General features: G+C 44.2%; 1 protein-coding gene across 15 annotated transcripts in view; it reads left to right on the forward strand.

Moving 5' to 3' along the window:
* Positions 1 to 19,416, forward strand: part of LOC143692001 (uncharacterized) — a 213,450-nt gene that overhangs the window by 91,929 nt on the left and 102,105 nt on the right. For 6 of the 15 annotated variants that reach the window (XR_013179881.1, XR_013179863.1, XR_013179867.1 and 3 more), the window contains one exon: positions 12,981 to 14,196. The exons of 7 other annotated variants lie outside the window; for them this stretch is intronic. The gene's annotated coding sequence lies outside the window, so the exon portion shown is untranslated. Of the gene's footprint in view, positions 1 to 12,980; positions 14,369 to 19,416 lie in introns of those variants that run through there. 2 more of the 15 variants (XR_013179875.1, XR_013179874.1) reach the window with 1 other exon arrangement.

A 19,416-nucleotide genomic window follows, 5' to 3' on the forward strand; every position in this document is an offset into this window, starting at 1 on the left:
TGTGTCTTGGACATCTGCTCTTAGTCCCAGAAGGTAATTTTGTATTTAATCACCTGGCTAATAAAGATTAAAGGTCTGATTCAGATCTTTGTTACAACTGGTGGCATAAATTAGTAGGAGCATTACTGACTTCAGGCTTTTTAAAATTCTGATTCAATTACTAAGGAAAAATTTAATATTACTTAATGAAAGCAGATGCCAGGTAAAGCAGTGGGAAATGTCCTATTATTCACTAAACAGGCCTTCAGTGAGTCAGTCAAAGGCTCCTGGAACAATTTAGAAAAAGTTGACGGAGGAACCCCAGGAGGTTTGGATGGTCCCACTCTGGCTGAGCAAGCACGTACAGTCAACCAGCATCAGCCAGCAAAGCACCAGGGCACATGAGGGGCAGGAGCATCTCTAAACCACATCTGGGGATTTCTCTGAACAGACATTTCATGAGACAGAGCTGCAGTGTCAGCTGTGGGGCAAGAGATGGGCTTTGGAAGCAGCAGGAATCATCAGAAGTGTTGCTGATCCCAAGGTGAACCAGGAGCAGTGCAGCAAGGAATCTCAGCCATCAGTGTTCACACATCTGAAATAGAAAAGTTCACAGGAAAAATTGCAGAGATCAATGTCCAAGCAATCCTGTGCATGATGTATCAGGGACTGAAGAAGGAACCCACTTCTTTGCTGAATTCAGCCAGACATGTGAAACAATCCATCCTATTTCAAATGAGTGGTTGGATGGATTAAACACAAATGTAATTAGCTTTTTCTCTTGTGCTTGAAGCTTGTCATTTAAAATGATGAGGAAGCAGGAGAGAGCTCTGCTAAAAGCCCACTGTGTTACACTTGTGAAAAATGCCTGGCTGTTCTGTTTATAGCCTGCTCCATAGCTGTAATCTTCAGCAGCCAATAAGGAACTTCACTGTCAGCAAAGCTAAATAAGAACAATCTAATCATTGTGTCTTAGCATTTTGCTTATTGCTGTAAAAACACAAAGTGCTCATATTTACTTGTGAAGGATCTAGAGTGCACTATGGGCTCCTGTGACTAAAGGAGCTGTCCTTCAGTGTAATTTAAACTTCCTTGCTCATTCATAACCACAACCACAAGGTTAAACTGACCTTCTTTGTTCTTCTGAGTTTCATCCCTGAAAAATGCACTGAATATCCACCCCTGCCAAAACTATGGATGTTCCATTCACATGAATTTTAAGTCTAATACAGAACCCTGTCCCAGGTATGTGACTAATTCTTAGTCACATTCACACAAGTTTTTCATCTTGAATAAGGCAGTGTATGTCCTTCCCTCTCCCACCATATGACAGATCTGTCTCTTGATATGTCCTAGTGATATGAAAATGAACACATCAACCTCAATCCTTCTTGATGACAGTGCAAACACCCAAACCAAAAGAATGAAAAGTTTGGAGGAAACACACACTGTCCTCAGACCACTACAACAGAGAAGCAAAACACTGCATCAGATCTCAGAGCAGGCCTGGTGAAGGGAGCCAGGAGCTCCAAAGAGAAGGTTTTGTTCTCTTTGCTTTGGAGTGTCTGAGGTCTTTCAGCATGCTTCACCCTGGGAAATGCCAATTCAGGAGCATCTGACACAGCGCAGAATTTTTGACTGTGAGAGGCAGTAAAGTGTTTAGAGAAGCCCAGAAAATGATTTGGGGACTTGGCAAACACTGATCTGATTTCTTGCTCTTGAAGCCTTGTGCTGTGAGATGAGAATCAGAGGTTCAATAACAACAAATCAGTCCAGTGGCATCCAATTCCCAAATAACACAACTGAGTTGCAACAGAAAGTTATGGACAGATAGAGACTAAGCCCTAAATAGAAGCTAAATGTATGTGCAGACACATGGATACATAACCTCAGAGAGGAAGCTCCTGTTCTGGATGTACTGACATGGCCCATTAATGACAGTCAAACAGAAAGGGGAAACAAACCCATGACAAACAGGCTGATATTGGTTATTTTCAAACCCATGACAAACAGGCTGATATTGGTTATTTTCAGGCCCCGTGATGTAATACCTTTTTCAGGCACTATCGCACAAAGTTTCTCTTTCTTGAGTTTCTTTTTCCTCTAGAAGAAATAGAAACTTAGCAAGTGCTGCAAAGCAGTCAGTCAATGCCTGGAGTGTGTCCAACTCACTGAAGCACATGAAAATGCATGGGAGAAATGGGTTGATTATTAGAAAGTCAAGCCTTACAGAAAGTAAAGGGAAATATCAGCAGCTATTTTAGACATCCGTGCTTACTTTCGGTCCTTTAACCTGATTGTTTTAAGGCATGTTAAACTAAGTGTGAAATGCATTTATCAGTTACATTGCACTGCCAGTTTAGTGTCAATAGGAAATTCATTGTATCAGAGACAAACTCTTCATGTTTTTGGTTTTTTTAGTAATCTGGAGTAAAACCATGATCCATCATCTTCCAGAGAGGTGAAGAATTTTTTAAAAAATTGAGAAGAATACTTGAAATGCCAAATACCTATGTTAGTGAGCTTTGCTCTGTGACTTACAATTAAAACATTTGAATGCAAATGCTAATGAAATGGCCTTGGAATACCTCTAAGCAAGTCTTGTCCCCAGGAGATATGTGTCCTTAGGAGATGTGTGCCTGATGATGTGTCACTCTGTGTAGGAGAGCATAGAAGCTGTTCACAGCACCGACCTTGCCCTGTAATGCTACATTTGCTCTCTTAGCGTGAACAATATGATTTTTTTGTTCCATCCCACATCTTTCTGGTGCCAATTTCATAGTTAAAGCAATTAAGGCTGCACTAGAGGAACCATTTGAAAAATAAAGTCTAGCTCTGGGTATGCAATAGGTGCATTTATCAGCTTCAGCCTTGGTAAGTGGACAAATAAAGCAGAAGCCAAATCCTGAAGGTCTTGGCACTTTCACTTGTTAGCTGTGAGGTCACAGAACAATTTTTACCCTAGACTTGGAGAGCCCAGCTCCTCTTGGCAGCTTTTTGCCCTTGCTCCATGCAGCACCTTTCCTGCTGAGGTGATACTGGGGTGTGCATTAGCTTGGCCACGTAGCTCAAGCTCCCTACCCAGAGCTGCAAGGACACCAGGATGAGGCACACAGGCTACAGCACAAGCTGCCACCAGAGCAGAATGATGAGAACTTGCATTCTGATGGTGAACAGTGTGTTAAAAGCCCATGCTGGTACATCTTCATTGCTGCCTTCAGTGCTGGCTGGCACAGACATGCTGTGCCTTCACTTTAAATGTAGATAGATTCATTCCACATCTCCCTTCCTCCCACTGGCCCTTCCATAACACAGTAGGATTCTGTCACACCCTAACATATTTTTCTCCCCATCCTCACGTTTTTCTTTGGAAACACTCATTGCAGGGAGTGGTGGTGCTGAAGCTCAGTGTTACACCATCTGTTTAGCAATCCCAGCCTGGTTTCCAATAGCCCACCTGAAATGCATGGTTACTTCCAGCCTTTCCTTTTGCTGGAGTGCTGGCTGAGCAAGCCACCTTGCTTCTTGCTGGTGTCAGCAACCACAGCCTCTCTGAGCACATCAGGGTGTGGGGAGAAAGCCTTGTTTCACAGCCAGCACTTGCAGAGTTTCTGTCAGCTGCCACAGAGCCCAGACGTCACCCAGGATATCCCTGCTTCCCCCACCAAGGGTTGCATAAGTGCTCATGTAATCCCTTGGTGGGTGGTAGGACTGGCCCTCCAAGGCCACACCAGCTTTCTCCAGGCACAAACCAGTCCTCAAGCACTGCAGGGATGCACCCAAGCCTGGCTGTGGAAAGTTGACCCTGGCTGGATACCAGACACCCACCAAAGCCACTCTGTCACCCCCCTCTGCAGCTGGACAGGGGAGAGAAAATATAATGAAGGTTGATATGTTGAGATAAGGACAGGGAGAGATCACTCACAAATACCATCGTGGGCAAAACAGACTCAAATTAGAGAAATCAGTTGAATTTATTACTGACAAAATCAGAGCAGGATAATGAGAAGTAAAATAAGACTTGGAAAATGCCTGGCCCCACCCCTCCCTCCTTCCCAACTCTACCTTCTCCCCTCCAGTAGGACAGGGACATGTGGAAGGGGGTTTACAGTCAGTTTATCACACATTTTTTCTGCCACTGCTCCGGCATGGGATCCTTCCCAGGGGAGACTGTTGTCCATGAACTTCTCCAAGGAGTGTTGATCCCATGGGAAACAGTTCTCCACAAATTGCTGCAATGTTGGTCACTCTTCCACAGGGTCAGTCCCTCAGGCACAGCCTGCTCCAATGTGGGTCCCCTGCAGGGTCACAAGCCCTGCCAGGAATCCTGCTCCAGGGTGGGCTCCTCTCTTCATGGGCCTCCCATGGGTTCACAGCCTCCTCTCAGCATCCCTGTGCCCCATTTTGGGTCTCCTCCCTGGGCTGAGGTGATCTCTGCATCCCTGTGCCCTCCTGGGCTGAGGTGATCTCTGCATCCCTGTGCCCTCCTGGGCTGAGGTGATCTCTGCATCCCTGTGCCCTCCTGGGCTGAGGTGATCTCTGCATCCCTGTGCCCTCCTGGGCTGAGGTGATCTCTGCATCCCTGTGCCCTCCTGGGCTGCAGGGGCACAGCTGCCCCACCAGGGTCTCACCAGGGCTGCAGGGAATCCCAGCTCCAGCCCCTGGAGCAGCTCCTGCCCCTCCCTGTGTCCTGACCTTGGTGTCTGCAGGGCTCTTCCTCTCACACATCCTCACCCTGCTCTTCTCTGGCTGCAATCACATCTGCACTATAACTTTTTTTCCTTCCTAAATTTGTTATCCCAGAGGTGTTACCACCTTTTCTAACTGGCCCAGCCCTGGCCAGCAGTGGGTCCATCCTGGAGCTGTCAGGAATTGGCTCTGCTGGGCTTGGGAGAAGTTTGCAGCATCTTCTCACAGAAATCACCCCTGTAGCCCCCGTCCACTACCAAAACCTGGCCACACAAACTCAGTACAGTGGTCCAGGGCAGCAACAGCAGAGCAAATTTTGCAGATCAGCAGCTGGATGTAGCCCTCCTGGTGATGGGACAGGAGGAAGGAAGATGAGGGCTAAGCAGATGGAGGAAGATGAGGGCTAAGGAAGATGTGGCCATAGCAGCCCATGCCCCAGGAACCATGCAGGGTGTACAGCAGTGGTGCCTGGCAGCTGGAGCCCCTTTTATTCAGCCCACAGTGCATAAAATAAACCCTAAGGAGATATAACATGGCCTTTTCCAAGAAGAGCAACAACCCCTCCATATGCTGAGCATCTTCTACAGAATCCTCTATAGCCTGGCAAAGTGTGCTGCCACACTGACCCACTGGCCACAGCCAGACAAGTCTCCAGGTGCTGGGCACCAATTCATTCTGAAAAGTGCCTGCTCCTGTTTTAGGACCAAATATCCTTCTTTCCTATTAATGCTCTGCTGTTGGCTCCATCTTCTGCCATCACACACCATGAAAACCAATCAGGAAAATATAAATGTCAAGGAGAAGTTAAAAACATGATATGCTAATTAGCAAGTGTTCTCGGAGTGTTAGCCCCACATAATAACTACTGACCTGTTTGGGTATATTTTCAAATGCTCTTTCTTTTTTCAAGTTGGCTTCTTCTGCAGCTTTGGATTAAGCAGTTGCCTAAAAGCCTTCATTGTAAAGCATGCGTTGCACTCACCCATCTGGCAACTTTATGTTGTATAATACAAGGGAGTGCACAGTATGTGGCATAAATTACAGACAAGAAGAATGAACAGCACAGCATGTAGGGTAAATTAAAGCAGGCATTCTTCATGGCCCATAGCAGAGAAGGACAGAACAATTTTGCATCATAAATACAGGAAAAACATGTGTTTTCAAATGAGGATTAAAAAAAAAAATAAATAAGATTTGCCCTCAGAGACAGGCAGCTTGTTCCTAGAGGCAGCAGTAACCATGCAAAACCACATAAAGGAGTAAAGAAAGGCATAATGGTAGATAACAAGAGGTAACAGATTGCAGTAGGAGGACAAAGAAAGAAACCAAATGCTGAGATGGAGCAAGCCCCAGTGGACTTTTAAAAACAAGAGTGCAAATTGAAAATGAAAGGAGCAGAAAGCACGCACGGATCTGAGGATGAAAACCATTCCTATTGGTTTTTTGTGACATGAGCATATGTAATGCACACCCCCTTGTTAGTGACATATCACTTGACATCAAAGGGTTCATACATGGGATCTCCTGACCATGGCCTGGTGAACTCAGCAGAACCCAGGAGCCTTCTGCTCTGAAGATCCAGAAGTGCTGACCATGCTATGCTGCTCCTCACCCTCTGGACCATTGTGTGGGCCTGTGTGTGTGTGTGTGCAAAAATGCCCACATAGGAGAGAAAAAGTGGGAAAAATTGGACAAAGTGGGAAAAGTTGAGCCAACTCCACTTGCTAGCAATTGCCAGAGCTTTTACTCTGTGCCTGACCTCTCCAATTCTGGGCGTCCCACTTCTTTTTGTGAGCTTCCACAGCACCTTATGCCAGCCTAGGGCACAGCTTTTGCTTTTCCACTGTCCTGCCATGGCCCTTCCCTCGTGCCAGCACTGGGAAAATCTTCAGGGAGGTAACTCTGCTACACCAACCTCACCAAAGGGAACAGGGGACTAGTTTCAGATCAGTGTTGCTCTTCTCCTTACTGGAGTGGAGTTACTCAAATTGTGAGCCAGTTTAAGCCACTGAATGGGCAATTAGAATTCTGGGTTGGAGGTGCAGGAGTGTGGCAGCTTCGGTTTAGATGAGGTTAAGCTGCCATTGGAACGGTGCTCTGGCTGTTTTCCTTTCCCACCCTGAGCTGTTTTTGTCAATTTAGAATATGTTTTTCTCAAGGCAGGGAGTGTTTCCCATTATGTGTTTGTGCATTGCCTAGCAAGTTGGAACTCTGATCTGAGGTGGAAACTTGAGGCCCCACCATAGTACAAATAATAAATGTAACACAGTGAAGAACAGATGCATTCACATATGGTGCTTTATAATTCAGACAAATAAAAATTCTTATGTTGTATGTTAAAATAATTCTATATGTGCCACAGTTAGCATGAAAACTGAAAATAAAAACAAAGCCATGGAGAGTCCAGGCATTTAGGAGTCCATACCCTCCTTCTGCATCCACAAACACAGACTCCTCTGTGGCCATCCTCGTTGCCTCATCATGCAGTAGTGCCCTGTAACTTTTGTATTGTCCAGGTTGTGCTGTCTTTTCTTTTAATGTTAATTTCAGAATTCCTTTCCAATCTACTCAGGCAGCTTCCCAGCCAGCCAGCCCCTCCACTGCACATATGGGGCTGTATATAAAATATCCACAACTTTTTCATTTTGCATAGATCCCAAAGAACACACCATTTTTGTCTTCTTGAGAATGTGGTCCCTAATGGCAGAATCCTCCTGGGGCAGTTTAGGTTTCCACTGAACTCTGAATAGGGATCATTGTGACAGAGGGTATTTTCCTCTGCTGTGCTGGCATTGGCAATAATAGTAGCAACAGCTATTTGCAAAGAGGAAGGATATTTGTGGCAATCTCTGGCATAGAGTATTATTCAACTCTTTTGGAGGAGACACCTTCCAATAGAAGAAGGAATGACTTTTGAAAGAGTTACAGCCATATGGTAGTTCTGAGTGAATTATATGAGTAGGGTTCTCACAGGTTGATAGAGATGGAAAAAAGTTCTTAAAGTGTGTCTTTATTAATTTTATTTTAATCACACTAATTCAAACTTTGCTGTACCAATTTTCAGAAGATTTATTCTGTATATAACAAGTGCTGCAGATTATGGAGGGTTGTTTTACATTCTTCAAAAATAATTAAATGTTTTAATTCCTTTTTAAAGCACCAAAATCACATCAGGCTTTGAAGTCATGAGCTTTGCCTCTATAATTAACATTAATAAATACAGACTTAGCAAGGCTGGCTTTCAAAAGGATGATGCATTTCAGGAATACAAATTTGCATGTACAAACCGAAGACGCCAAATGCAGCATTTCTGACTTCTCAATATCAATTTACTTATTTTACCAATTTGCTTCCTTGCTAATCAATGAAACCCTATGGAAAAAAAGCATTTTGGACAATTGCCAAAAGTATATCTCAAGGGAGCATAAATCAAGGCACTAGTCTTCTATGCTGAGCATTCATTAGTAACTAACATTAAATTGAAGTGAACCTTTTTACAAGCAAGGAAAACAGGCAATCCTGGAAATTGTTTTACTAGCAGCTGTTTATCCCACTTTTTCTTTCCTGGTCAACTGGAGGAAACACAGCCTAAGCAAAACATGTGGCATTAAAGATCTTACATAATTTTCACCATATTAATAGATTTGGAAAATGTGCAGAAAATAATATCCATAGAAAATGTACATAGGGCCAAGATTTGCCCAGAAGCAGGACATTTATTTAATAGGTGTAGACACAAAAATTAACATTTCTACATCAGTCTCATCTATCAGCTTGAGAAATCCATTCTAGTAGATGTCAAGCTCTGACTGTACAGGGATCACAAGCAGTGTTTGGACTTCAACAGCTTGACAATAATAGAGAGCTGAAAAACATGAAGTATTTCTTCATTCAAACCAAGCTGGTTCTTGCCAGTACAGTGGGGTAAAAGCCTTGCCATACTAAGGGATTAAATAGTTGCAGAATAGGGCCAGACTCTCTCCAGCCAGTTTATGAACTCAGAAGTTTACTTAGGTTGCTGGACCAGTGCCGGTTTACAGCTGCTAATGAGCTGATCCCCACAGTCTTTTTCTTTTTTAAATCATTTAGAATTAACCAAGATAAACTCTTCAGCCCTACAGTACTGGTTGCCTGAGGAAATATTTTGAAAGGATTCTTGCCTAAAATGTAAATATGTCAGAAACTTCTGGGCATATATTTGGTGTATTACTGGAATTGGTGAACATCCTATATAATATGAGCATGTCCTGCATCCTATATGAAAAACCATGTAAGCAGTAATTTTCTGGTACTTTTGGAACAGCTGCTCACTTCTCCAGCAAAGCAGTTAGCCCACACTATTAGAAGGGCAATCATGCTGTACTAGAGTTATTTTTCCTTAGTTTTAATGTGTAAAACCTGGCAACTTTACCTTGGCAAAGGACTAAGAGTTCACCCAAGCTTGCAGTCTGTCTGAGCTTTAGCTCTGCTTAATGTGGGGAACACCCTGGTCAGCACCTTGGGCCTTTGTGGTGCCCACCAGCTCCATGTCAGCACATGTGACTGAGAACAGCTCGTGGAAGGCTGAGTAGAAATCAGCCTCATTGCTCCAGAGGCATCCTTAGGGAGAGCAGACTCAACTGGACCTGCCCAATATTGCTTTCTCCCTCTGTCTTCCCACAGGGAATAACTGGTTGGATTAGTGAGAGGCCAGGATGAGAAAAAAGCAGGTCATACTCTAGCAGTGAAGACTATCACCACCCACTTGTCACTCCCTTCTCTGATTTTTCTCACAACCATCATCTACAGTGAGAAGAATATGGTGTCTTTTGGGCTCCCACTCCTCTCCAGCTGGCTTATATTTTTTAAATTCTATTTCTCTAATGATTTTAGCTTTTCCCCCCCTCTAATTTCCTCCCTCTAATTTTAGCTTCCCCCCCTCCTCTAAAGGGCTCTCCTGGAGCCCTTTTTTTGACTCAGCACTGATCACCACGAAAAAATGCAACAACAGAACTTCCTTCCTCCTTTTTCTCCCATTCACACAGGGCTGGCAAAGTTTCTCAGTGCTCATGATCTGGTTCATATGGTGACCTCCTAGTGAGTCACCAGGAGCACACAGTCACAGCCACAGCCCTCTGAAGGCACGTGGTGACCTGCTCCAGCCCTGCAGAGCTGGTGGGGAATGACAGGACTGCAGTGAATGAGTAGCAGCACCCTGATAGCCAGGAGGAGCTGTGGGTTGGCAGGAGCCTCTTCCCTGAGTCTCCTTGGGTGGCAGCAGCAAGCTGGGCGTGGAGAAGCCCTGCTGGCCCTGGGTTTTCAATTAGCTTTCTACCTGTGAGTGTGCAAGGGCCATCAGTCTGTCTGTGAGCAGAAGAGCAAAAAGCCAGAATGTGTGCATGTGGACAGGGCATAAGAAAAGGGGGTGAGTAGGGGGAGGAGTTGTTTGTAAAGAGAGCTCATAACCATGGTTATGTGTTTGTACAAATGGGGAGAAAAAACAGACCAGCTTGTGGACTGGAAGCGATGGGAAAGTTTTGCAGTTTTGATTTTGACGGTTTCTCTGAAGATAGCTCATGGCTTCTTCTGCCATTCACAGAGGAGCTGCATTTTCCTTTTCCAGGCTAGTGCTTTGAGAAAAGCCTTTCTGTAATTTTTATGGCATTTTTCTACTCACTGTGGTATTCACAGATATGAAAGGAGGTGGGAGCAGAGCGAACAGGCCCCTAAATCCATAATCACTCTGAGCAATTGCATTAATGAATGTCACCATTGATAAGTACAGTGTGCTGTACAACCAACAAGTGTTACCCAAACACAGAGCATTTTCATATGACCCATCAAAGCTATAAGGGGACATTTTGATGCCAGGAGTATGTCCTCCACTCCACTCCAGCCTGACTTCTCCAACTCCAAAACTTCTGGCCACCACTATTGCCTTCAGGTTGTCTGGTTTGCAGCCATAGAGACAAGACCTGGTACTGATATGTTGCTTTTTCCCCTGTTCAAAATGTCCCTTTAACTGTGGTGTTCTTCTCCTGTCCATGGAGACCTTGCACTCTCCTGTAAACCAAGTCTTCCCTTTTCCTGGGGACTTGGTCTCGTGTTGCAGCCCATCCAAATTGAACAAGTTCTTCTTGCATGTGTTTGTTGTGTGACAGAAGACATCTGAAGCATCTTCCAAACATGAACAATTGGCCTCTTCCACGGCAGTCAAGGGGAGGTTTGCCAACAGCTGTACAAAAATTAGGCTCAAACTCTCATCTGAAAGACAGATGAATAAAAAATGCAACAGACATTGCTGCTGAAAATAGATAATTTCTAATTCCCACAGCTCTCTTTGTGGTTTAAAATAAGCCTTTCTGCATTAAGACTACAGTTTTTAAACTAACGAAATTTTAAAACCCCTGAAATGTTCTTTCTGAGTGTTGTTTCAATTACATTTCCATGAGTCTACATACTTTTGATGTGTGAATTTTCCCATTAGATTCAGATTACTTTGGTTTGGACTCCATCAATGAGGCATACAGTGGCAGTGGGATGAGACCTCTCATTTTTACATCCAAGGGACCAAAGGAAATGAGTCAGCAAATTGGCAAGGTCCTTTCTGATTGCAAAACTGCTGAGCATGATCAGTCCTTGGGATTCAATACCTATCCCCTGCCTTGCAGCTCCAGATCAGTCTGCTAAGGGATCATGGTTTCAGGGTCAAGAATGAGTGGGTACTTTATTCTGTGTTCTATCCTAGTCTCTAATACATGCATTTGAAGGACCTGACTGTTAGTTGTTATTAAGAATGTATTTTACTCCTGTGATTGAATCAGCTGCTGCCTGGAAGCATTATATTTAAGTAATGGATTGTTGTTACTAGTGGGTTATGAGTTTAAACAGATGCCACCAAGATTGTTCTGGCCACAAAGAAGCATGTGGAGGAAATTAGAAAAAAGATAATTTGGAGGAGTAGGACGTGGGGTAGCCTTTCTAGATGCAACAATTTGTCTTCTTTTCAGGGTAGAACTTGACCCATTTATGAAAAGTACTCTATGTCTGTCCTGCCTGTGAGTGAATATGGAGGTTCAGAAGCTTTCTTCCACTTCTATATTCCCTGACCTCCACCTTAGGTGTGCTTTAAGCTTACTTGGTGCAACAGGGAGCCCCAAACAGGCTCAGATGCATTAAGCATTAATTTTGTTTCTTTTTTCATGCCTCTTTTTGATGTATTTCATCTGCTATAAACAGCAAGTGTGAATCACATTGAAATAATGAAATGTCAATACACAAACAATACCATTTCTCAGGGACAATGTAAAGGGCAGGAATATAAACTTAAGTCTCAAAGGCAATAAATGCTCCTAAATTAGTCTTGAAAAAATGCATTTCATCTGCCTAAAATGCATGAAAATTTACATATTTTGGTATTATTTACTCTTCTTCCCTATTAAGTATGTAGTGCTTTTCTGATTATGGAATATGTCTAGGGAATGAAAATAAGTTTGTTCTAAGGGAAGCACAGTAATTGCCCCTATATTTCCATTCAACCACTCTCCAGTTTTTAGTGTCCAGGCTGTCCTATTATATTATGTCTAAATGAGGCTGAAAATCTACTCCTTTGGGAATTTGCTAGTGATTTGGTTTGGAACAGGATTTCATCCCAGGAATGCCCAGAGCCTGGCAACTAATAATGACTGTGCATCTTGGGCTTTCACCTGCACTGGTTCTGGGGGAGTTAAAATTTTGTATACAAAGCAAAAAGAGCTGTTAAAATTTTGATTTCCAGTGCAAGTCATCATTTACCATATGGTCAGGTATTTACCCCAACTCTGTTGCTCAGCAATCATAGAGGTTTGCGTGGGGTGGGGCTGAAGCAGGGGGTTGTTGTTTTGATTTCAAAGTCCTGTGCATCAAACTGTCTCTAAATTGCTGTCACCATGATGCCTGTGAACCAGTCTGCTGTGTGAGTCTGACTGGAACAAGCCCCCAGAAACACTGTCCTTTATCCTCCCCACACTCTTGCTGTGTGTCCTTCAGAGCTGGGATGGACTCTGGGACCTTTCATGCACTGCCCCACCTCACCTGACTTTGGAGCAGACAAGACCTGTCAAACCAAGCACAGGAAAGACAATCAGAGAGCTAATCCTGGTGGTTTCAACTTTGCTCCTACTTTCAGTGGTGAAAGGCAAGTTTGCCTCTCAACAGTTAGGCTGCTCAAGTTGCTAGAAAGGCAAATAGCCAATAAACACCCACTGGCCACCTCTACGGGGCTTTTTGTTGTTGTTTGTCATTTATTTCTGCGGCTGGTACTAATTTTCAGTTTGTCATCCTTTGACTCATAGGAATTCTTCCTCTTCAAAAAGGATGCATCTCCCTGCCGACCACGGAAAAAATGTGGCATGCAATTCAATCCTTTCCTGATAGCACCGGAGACAAGGAGAGGGCAAGTTAGAACACCATGATGAGGAAGTTCTGTCATTTCCAGAAGGAAGCATGATTCACTGTGCAGAGCATTTTTGGGAGCCTGAATCAGAGCTGTCGAGGAAGTCAGTTCTTGGACAGTTTAATGTTTAGTTTAACCATGACTTTACCGGTGAAACGCGTGCCTCTCCCCACAGCCAGTGGGTAAGGAGAGATCAGATAACATGCCACCGAGGAGCAGGCAAGAAGATTGCCAAGGAAGCAGCTTTCAAATGTTTCGGATAAAACGAGAAGCGCCCCAGAAAAATCTGTCCTTAAATGTCATCGCGAGGCAGCGCTCTCCTGAAAGCAGATTTGAGGGAGAAATATTTTCTCACACTTTTCCCGAGCACAGCACAGGCAGTGGGAGGGACCTGCAGGGTGGCCATAAGGAGTCTGAGAGGAGGGGAGGGCCATGCAGGGAGCTGCAGCCGGGCTCCTTCCCAAAAGGTCTGGAATTAGCGCGCTAGCAGAGAGATGGCTTCATTAGTCATGGCACGGACCTGCTAAGTGAAGCTATCCGCAGAAAGAATGAGTCGCGTGTTAGCTGCCAGCAGGCTGCAGGAGAAATTCTAGTTGTTGTTTTTAATTGCCTATTGTACCCTAAAAGAATCATGATTTGATTAATGTAGTGTCCCCCCTCCGCCCACCGCACACCCCTCCACACACACACACCGTAATGCAGGAAACAAGATTAGTTTGGAGTGTCTTTCCCTGATCTTCTGCCTCCCCATCTTCCCTTTTTCCCCAAAGACTTACTGGCAAAGTACTCATCTGGGAAGGGTCCTCAGCTCAGGAACTGGACATATTCCTGGGCTACCACGACTGGTTTGGAGCAGGTGGCCAACTACGCCTTTTCTCCCCAAATGTAGTTTAATAAAGTAAAGGGAGAGAAGAAAAATCTATGTTATTACTTGTGAAGATTAGCAGACTGTTGACGTGCTTGTGCCTCCAGGGATGTGTGTATATCACTGAGGTCGAGCAGAGGGAACTGTCAAGATATTTACTGTATGGAAATACATGCAAGAACCCAAAACACAGTGTAGGAGGGCGGTGTTTATAGCCTGTACATTTAAATAAATAGAAACCATCCTTCAACTCACTCTTTGCACTCTGTTGCATAGGGATTTACATTTCTGGCCTCATGGATAAGGAAAGACTGAGTATTAGGGAGAGGCAGTGTTCTTATAGGATGTGAAAGGAAATAATGGGATACACTGAGCATGCCTACGCATCCCTGGAAGACGTCACTCAATCTGGGAGCCAAAAGGTAAGGGAGTGGGTTTGCTGACTATGACACATGGTGGGAGGAGATCTGAGACACAAAGGAGTCATGGGTGTGAACCAGGAAACAAGACCGTGCCCACCCAGCTTTTTTGTTTGCTTGAGGAGGATGTAAAATATGCTTACACCAGTTGTGCTCCAGCTCCAGCGCTAATTGTTAACAATAAAAGGTCACCAGAAAACAATTGCTGGGAACCAGAATTACACAAGGGGCCTGGGTAATGTGATCACTCCTTCATGAGGGAATGCCATCCCACCAGGGAGGGGGTGCTGGGACATCCCTGGGAGGACTGGCCAGGTCAGCCCAGGAAGGGAGGTGCTCCCCTGTGTCAGCCAGACCTCCCTCGACAGCTCCCTGCTCCCAGACGGACTCCATGCTGCACCAGGCAGCTTCAAGCTTATTTAGCACTTATTTAAGGGAGTTTAAATGCAAGGTGAAGGGCTGTTCTTTTTCCTATTATCCTGGGAGGAGAATATTGTCTTTGACATCTCTTCCTGTGGCAGTGTTGGGGCTTTGAAGGGACATGCTGGGTAGGACTGCACAGCAGGAACAAGGACTGCCATCTGAGGGAGGGCCAGGGTGAGCTGGAAGCAGCATATCCCAGAGGAAAAAGAGGGAGGTACCACTCCAGTGTCTTATTCCCTCCCAAAATACGTCTCTACTTCATGGGTGTGAGTACTGCTCTGGAAGGAATTTCTAAGCTAGCATTAAATTCATCTGTGTGGACACCAGTGACAGCTGAAAACTCCTGCCAGCATGTTGGATAAGTATTTTGACAACCCATCCTGTCCCAGCTCTGTGCTCTTGTGCCTCTCTGGTCTACTTGCACACATCTGCTTGTGTGTTCAGCACACCGTGAGCTGAGCTCTGACCATCCTGGTTATTTAACTTCCAGGACTGAACAAAATTAAGGGAAGTCTGAAGCAATGAGAGATGCTTTTAGGCCATGTCCATGCTGAGGAACAGCCTGAATGTCAGAGAGGGGCTGAGTTCAGGCCATTTGACAGTCAGTGCTGGGTACAGCCACAAAAATGCCAACCCTGTGTGGATTTAGAGGCATTCTGGAGCATCCCATGTCTGAGCAGATTCAGACCCTGTCTGCCCTGCCTTTGTTCCTTGTTCACACAAGTTCAACTATTACTAAATAGTCCAAGGCATTTATTTACCTTTTCCTATACCTTGCCCTCTGAGAAGTTGTATGTGTGTCTAGCTCACCCTAACTGAAGTGCTGAACCCTGAGCTTTTATAGCTGCATCCACCCAGAACAGCACAACTTTGTTATCCCCACAAAGGCTTCCATCAGCCACAACCAGCTCTCTCCCAGCCCTTCAAACAATTCCTGCAGCCAAACTTTCCACCAGGGAGAAAGAACAGACACATGTGAAAAGCAGTCATAGGGGGACAGTGCACAACTATTTTCCCTTCTTCCAGTGGTTGCACGTGTCTGATAGTGCCCATGCTGTTCTCTTTTATGATGAGGCTCAAGTCTGTTAAAAAAAGCCACTGCCAAAAACCATTTTCTCAACAATTCCATCAAGTCTAGAGACAGAGGTGAAGATGCCACAGATGACCAAGTAACAATTTCATAGGTGTTCAGTATAGGAAATTTCTCAAGAAAGCTGCAGGAATAGCATGATGTAAAGCAGAATGGGGATAATAACTTCTTGAGCAGCTGAAGGACACTGTGAGAGATGTTAGATGATTTATGTGAGGAGAGCTTGCTGAATTCTCAAACCTTCCCACATACTGTTCCCTTGTGTGAAGAATTTTGTGTTCTGCAGACAAGGAGAGCTCAAGAAGTGACAAGGTGCATCCCTGTGAGGTCTGGGACTGAAAAGGGGAACAAAGATTAATTCAGGGCCTGCTCCTCACTGAAAACACCATCATTATAAAAAGTGGAGGCAAGAGACCTTTAGTTCTCTTTGAAGGGATGCCAGGTATGTGCTAGGAGCTGTTGGAGCATGTCTGGGATCATGCAGATGCCATATGCAGGTCAGAGAGTCTGGGCACTGCGGTGTGCCCAGTACCAGTGCTACAAAAGACACTCAGGAGCCACAGGAGCTGTAGGTATTTTGTTCATCTATGAATCCAGCCCCATTTAGTTCAGTTTGGTCACAGCACATAAGAAAGATGCTGATAATCTGATGAAGATCCAGAGCATTGTTGCAATCCCCACAGATACAACAAAAATTACCTGTGGGGGAAGGACTGGACAAAATGCATCTGCTTACTGTAAAAAAAAAAGATATAGGAGTGAATGCTGAGAATGTTTTTAAATATCTGAAGAGTTACTACAAATAGCAGAACACAGATCCTGTGGTGAGATAGAGAGGTAAGGAGAGGCTTAAGCTGGAATAGGGAAGATTCTTGTTAGACACCAAGAGAAAAAACCCCAATCTTTGTGATAGTAAGATTATGAAGCCCTGTAATGGATTGACTGGAGAAATTCTGGGTCTCCAGACTGGATGCTTTTAAGAGTAGAAAAACATCAGCCAGGAAGAGCAAGGATGTGGCTGATGCTACCATGGATAACCTCCTGAGTTCCTTCCATGTAGTACACAAGCTGAAGAAGAGGAAGGAACTATTTTCCAAGTTGTCCTTCATTCATTCCTGTTTCCGCCTGTACCACTTTTCATTCCAGCTGCTTTTAAAATGAGCAAAATGATTCCTCTGTTAACAAATGACTGTGTAGTAAAACCCCATGAGTTAGGAATGAGCAGGTCATGAAAAAACAGAGGATATGAAAAATTTATACTTTTATTATGGTGACCAGATCCTCCTTTTTCATAGAGCAGGTCTGATTTTGTTCATTTGCTCTCAGCAAGCAGAGTTAATGGTTACTGGTTTCTGTAAAATAGAACTTCCATTACTGAAGAAAAAATCATTTTACAGCACTCAGTCTTCAGCCAATAAAGTTTAAAAGCTGCATGAGGAGTTTTACATTTTGAAACATTTACTTTTAAGTGAACTATAAAGATGACTATAATGCCCAGATTTTTGAATCAATAAAAATGTTCAAATGTCTCTGTCAACAGCATAGTGAAACTGAAGCCAAAATGCCACTAAACAAAGGATAAAATCTTGGATGAAATACCCTGGCCTTTACTGTCATTTGTGAGAAGTGCTGTCCCTTCATATAGAGATATGAGCAAAAAGTGAGTCCTGCCACTGTGACCAATGGGTCCTTATGAAGTGGGCCCAAAATAGACCAGTTAAAATAGTGCAGTTTGCCGTGCGCACAGGGACTTTCAGCACATGCTTTTGTTGAGATCTTTATGACAATAAATGTAGATACTCATTGCTATACTTAAGGTTGAATTCCAGCTTTTGTCCTAAATCCTTCCTCCTTCTCCTCTCTGCTACATTTTTAGCTGCTCAAAACTTTTGGAAGCAATTCCTTTTGTGATTACAATTGTCACATTTGCTTTTATCACTTCCTGGTAAAAGAATCCATGTTAGATTGAATAATCTTTTTTTTTGTTTTTCCTACTTGTTTGGATATCCCTAAGCTGTAATTTGAAACTCAGCCCTAACCTAGCTCAAAACTAACAAACTACACACCCCAGAGGTATGTGAGAGAGACCTGTGAAACAAAATCATGCCTCAGGCCTCAACTGAATCTATAAGGGTTCACTATCCACATCACCTTTTATGGACTCATGGTCCACAGTTGCAATAGAGAATTCAATGATTAATCTAAAACTGGAAGGAAAAAACTCCCAGGTTCAGCATGTTAAAAGCATTAACATCCTGGAAAGTGCTAATGTGACTGTAGATTTGAAATCTCACATTCTGTTGTCCCAGGAGGGACACATATGTGTGTGCTCTCTACTGACCCTTAGGTTTGATCCAAGGAAATGATGCCCCATTCTGATGGTGCTCATAGATCCTGCAGCCTCAGAAACCCTCATGTCAGTGGTATAAAATTAGAGGACAAATTAGTTGAAGCATGATGATTAATCATGACTTGAAATCACCATGTACACCTGTTTGCAGGTTTGGCTTTCCACTGTTGTTTTTTATGAGCAGGCAGTGGACTGTGTGCTCACCAAAAGCAGCCCCAGCCTTCAAGCAGGGTGCCTGAAGAAAAATCCTTTCAGTACCTGCAGAGCCAAACCTTCAGCAAAGGCAGGTGTGCTCCCCACCACAGAGATGTCAGTGAGAGCATCACAGACAGATCTGCTTAACCAAAGCCCCATTTAGGAAAAAAAAAGCATTACTAGCATGTGAAGTTTTCTATTATACAGAGACTGAGGTATATCCTAGCTTTCCATGGGATTGGGATTTCAGGAGCCAGCAGGAAAATGAAGTCATAGCTTTGTAGAAGCCATGGTCTACAGTTTAAGCAGCTATTGAAAAATTGGTGGCTTTCCTAGGATGGTGTGGGGAAATAGGGACTGCAATATTTATCTAACATATAAATAAAATGCATGTAGGCATTTATATCTCAGTGCAACCTGTAAGGGAAAGCAGCCCAGCCTAATTCCCTTCCTCAGGGCAGAGCCTGGAGTGTGCTGCCTGTCCCATCACGTGTGCAAATCTTCATGGACAAACAAGAACTTTCTCTGCCTGGAAAACAGTAACTTGCGATGCAAGGCATGCCAACCTATGTCAGCAGTATTGCTCCCCTGGCACTGCTCCTCCCCATTAATTGTAGAGTAGAAAACATTCTTCTTCAGGCTTTTCCTCTAACTACCCCAGTGTGAGAGCCAGGAACTGTGGACATTTGTGTGGAGGGAATTTGGCAGCTGAAACCCGTGGAAGCCTGGCTCTGGCAGGAGCCTTTCCAAGACCAGCATCTGGACTCCTGGTTAACTTCCTGACTGATCTGCTGCCTCAGACAGGATGCCAACCTCGATAAGTGCACCAAACATAAGGGAAGGGCTGGCCAGAAGCTTGGACATCTCTTCTGCTTTTAAAATAGCAGAGCAAATCCAAAGCACATTGGTAGAAAGACTGTAACTTCAAAGCTCAACTGGAAAGTGCTTCCTCCTGATGTTTGTCTTGCAGATTACTGCCTGGGTTGAGTTTCT

Source organism: Agelaius phoeniceus, chromosome 2 (genome assembly GCF_051311805.1).
Source record: "Agelaius phoeniceus isolate bAgePho1 chromosome 2, bAgePho1.hap1, whole genome shotgun sequence".
NCBI classification, from domain to species: domain Eukaryota; kingdom Metazoa; phylum Chordata; class Aves; order Passeriformes; family Icteridae; genus Agelaius; species Agelaius phoeniceus.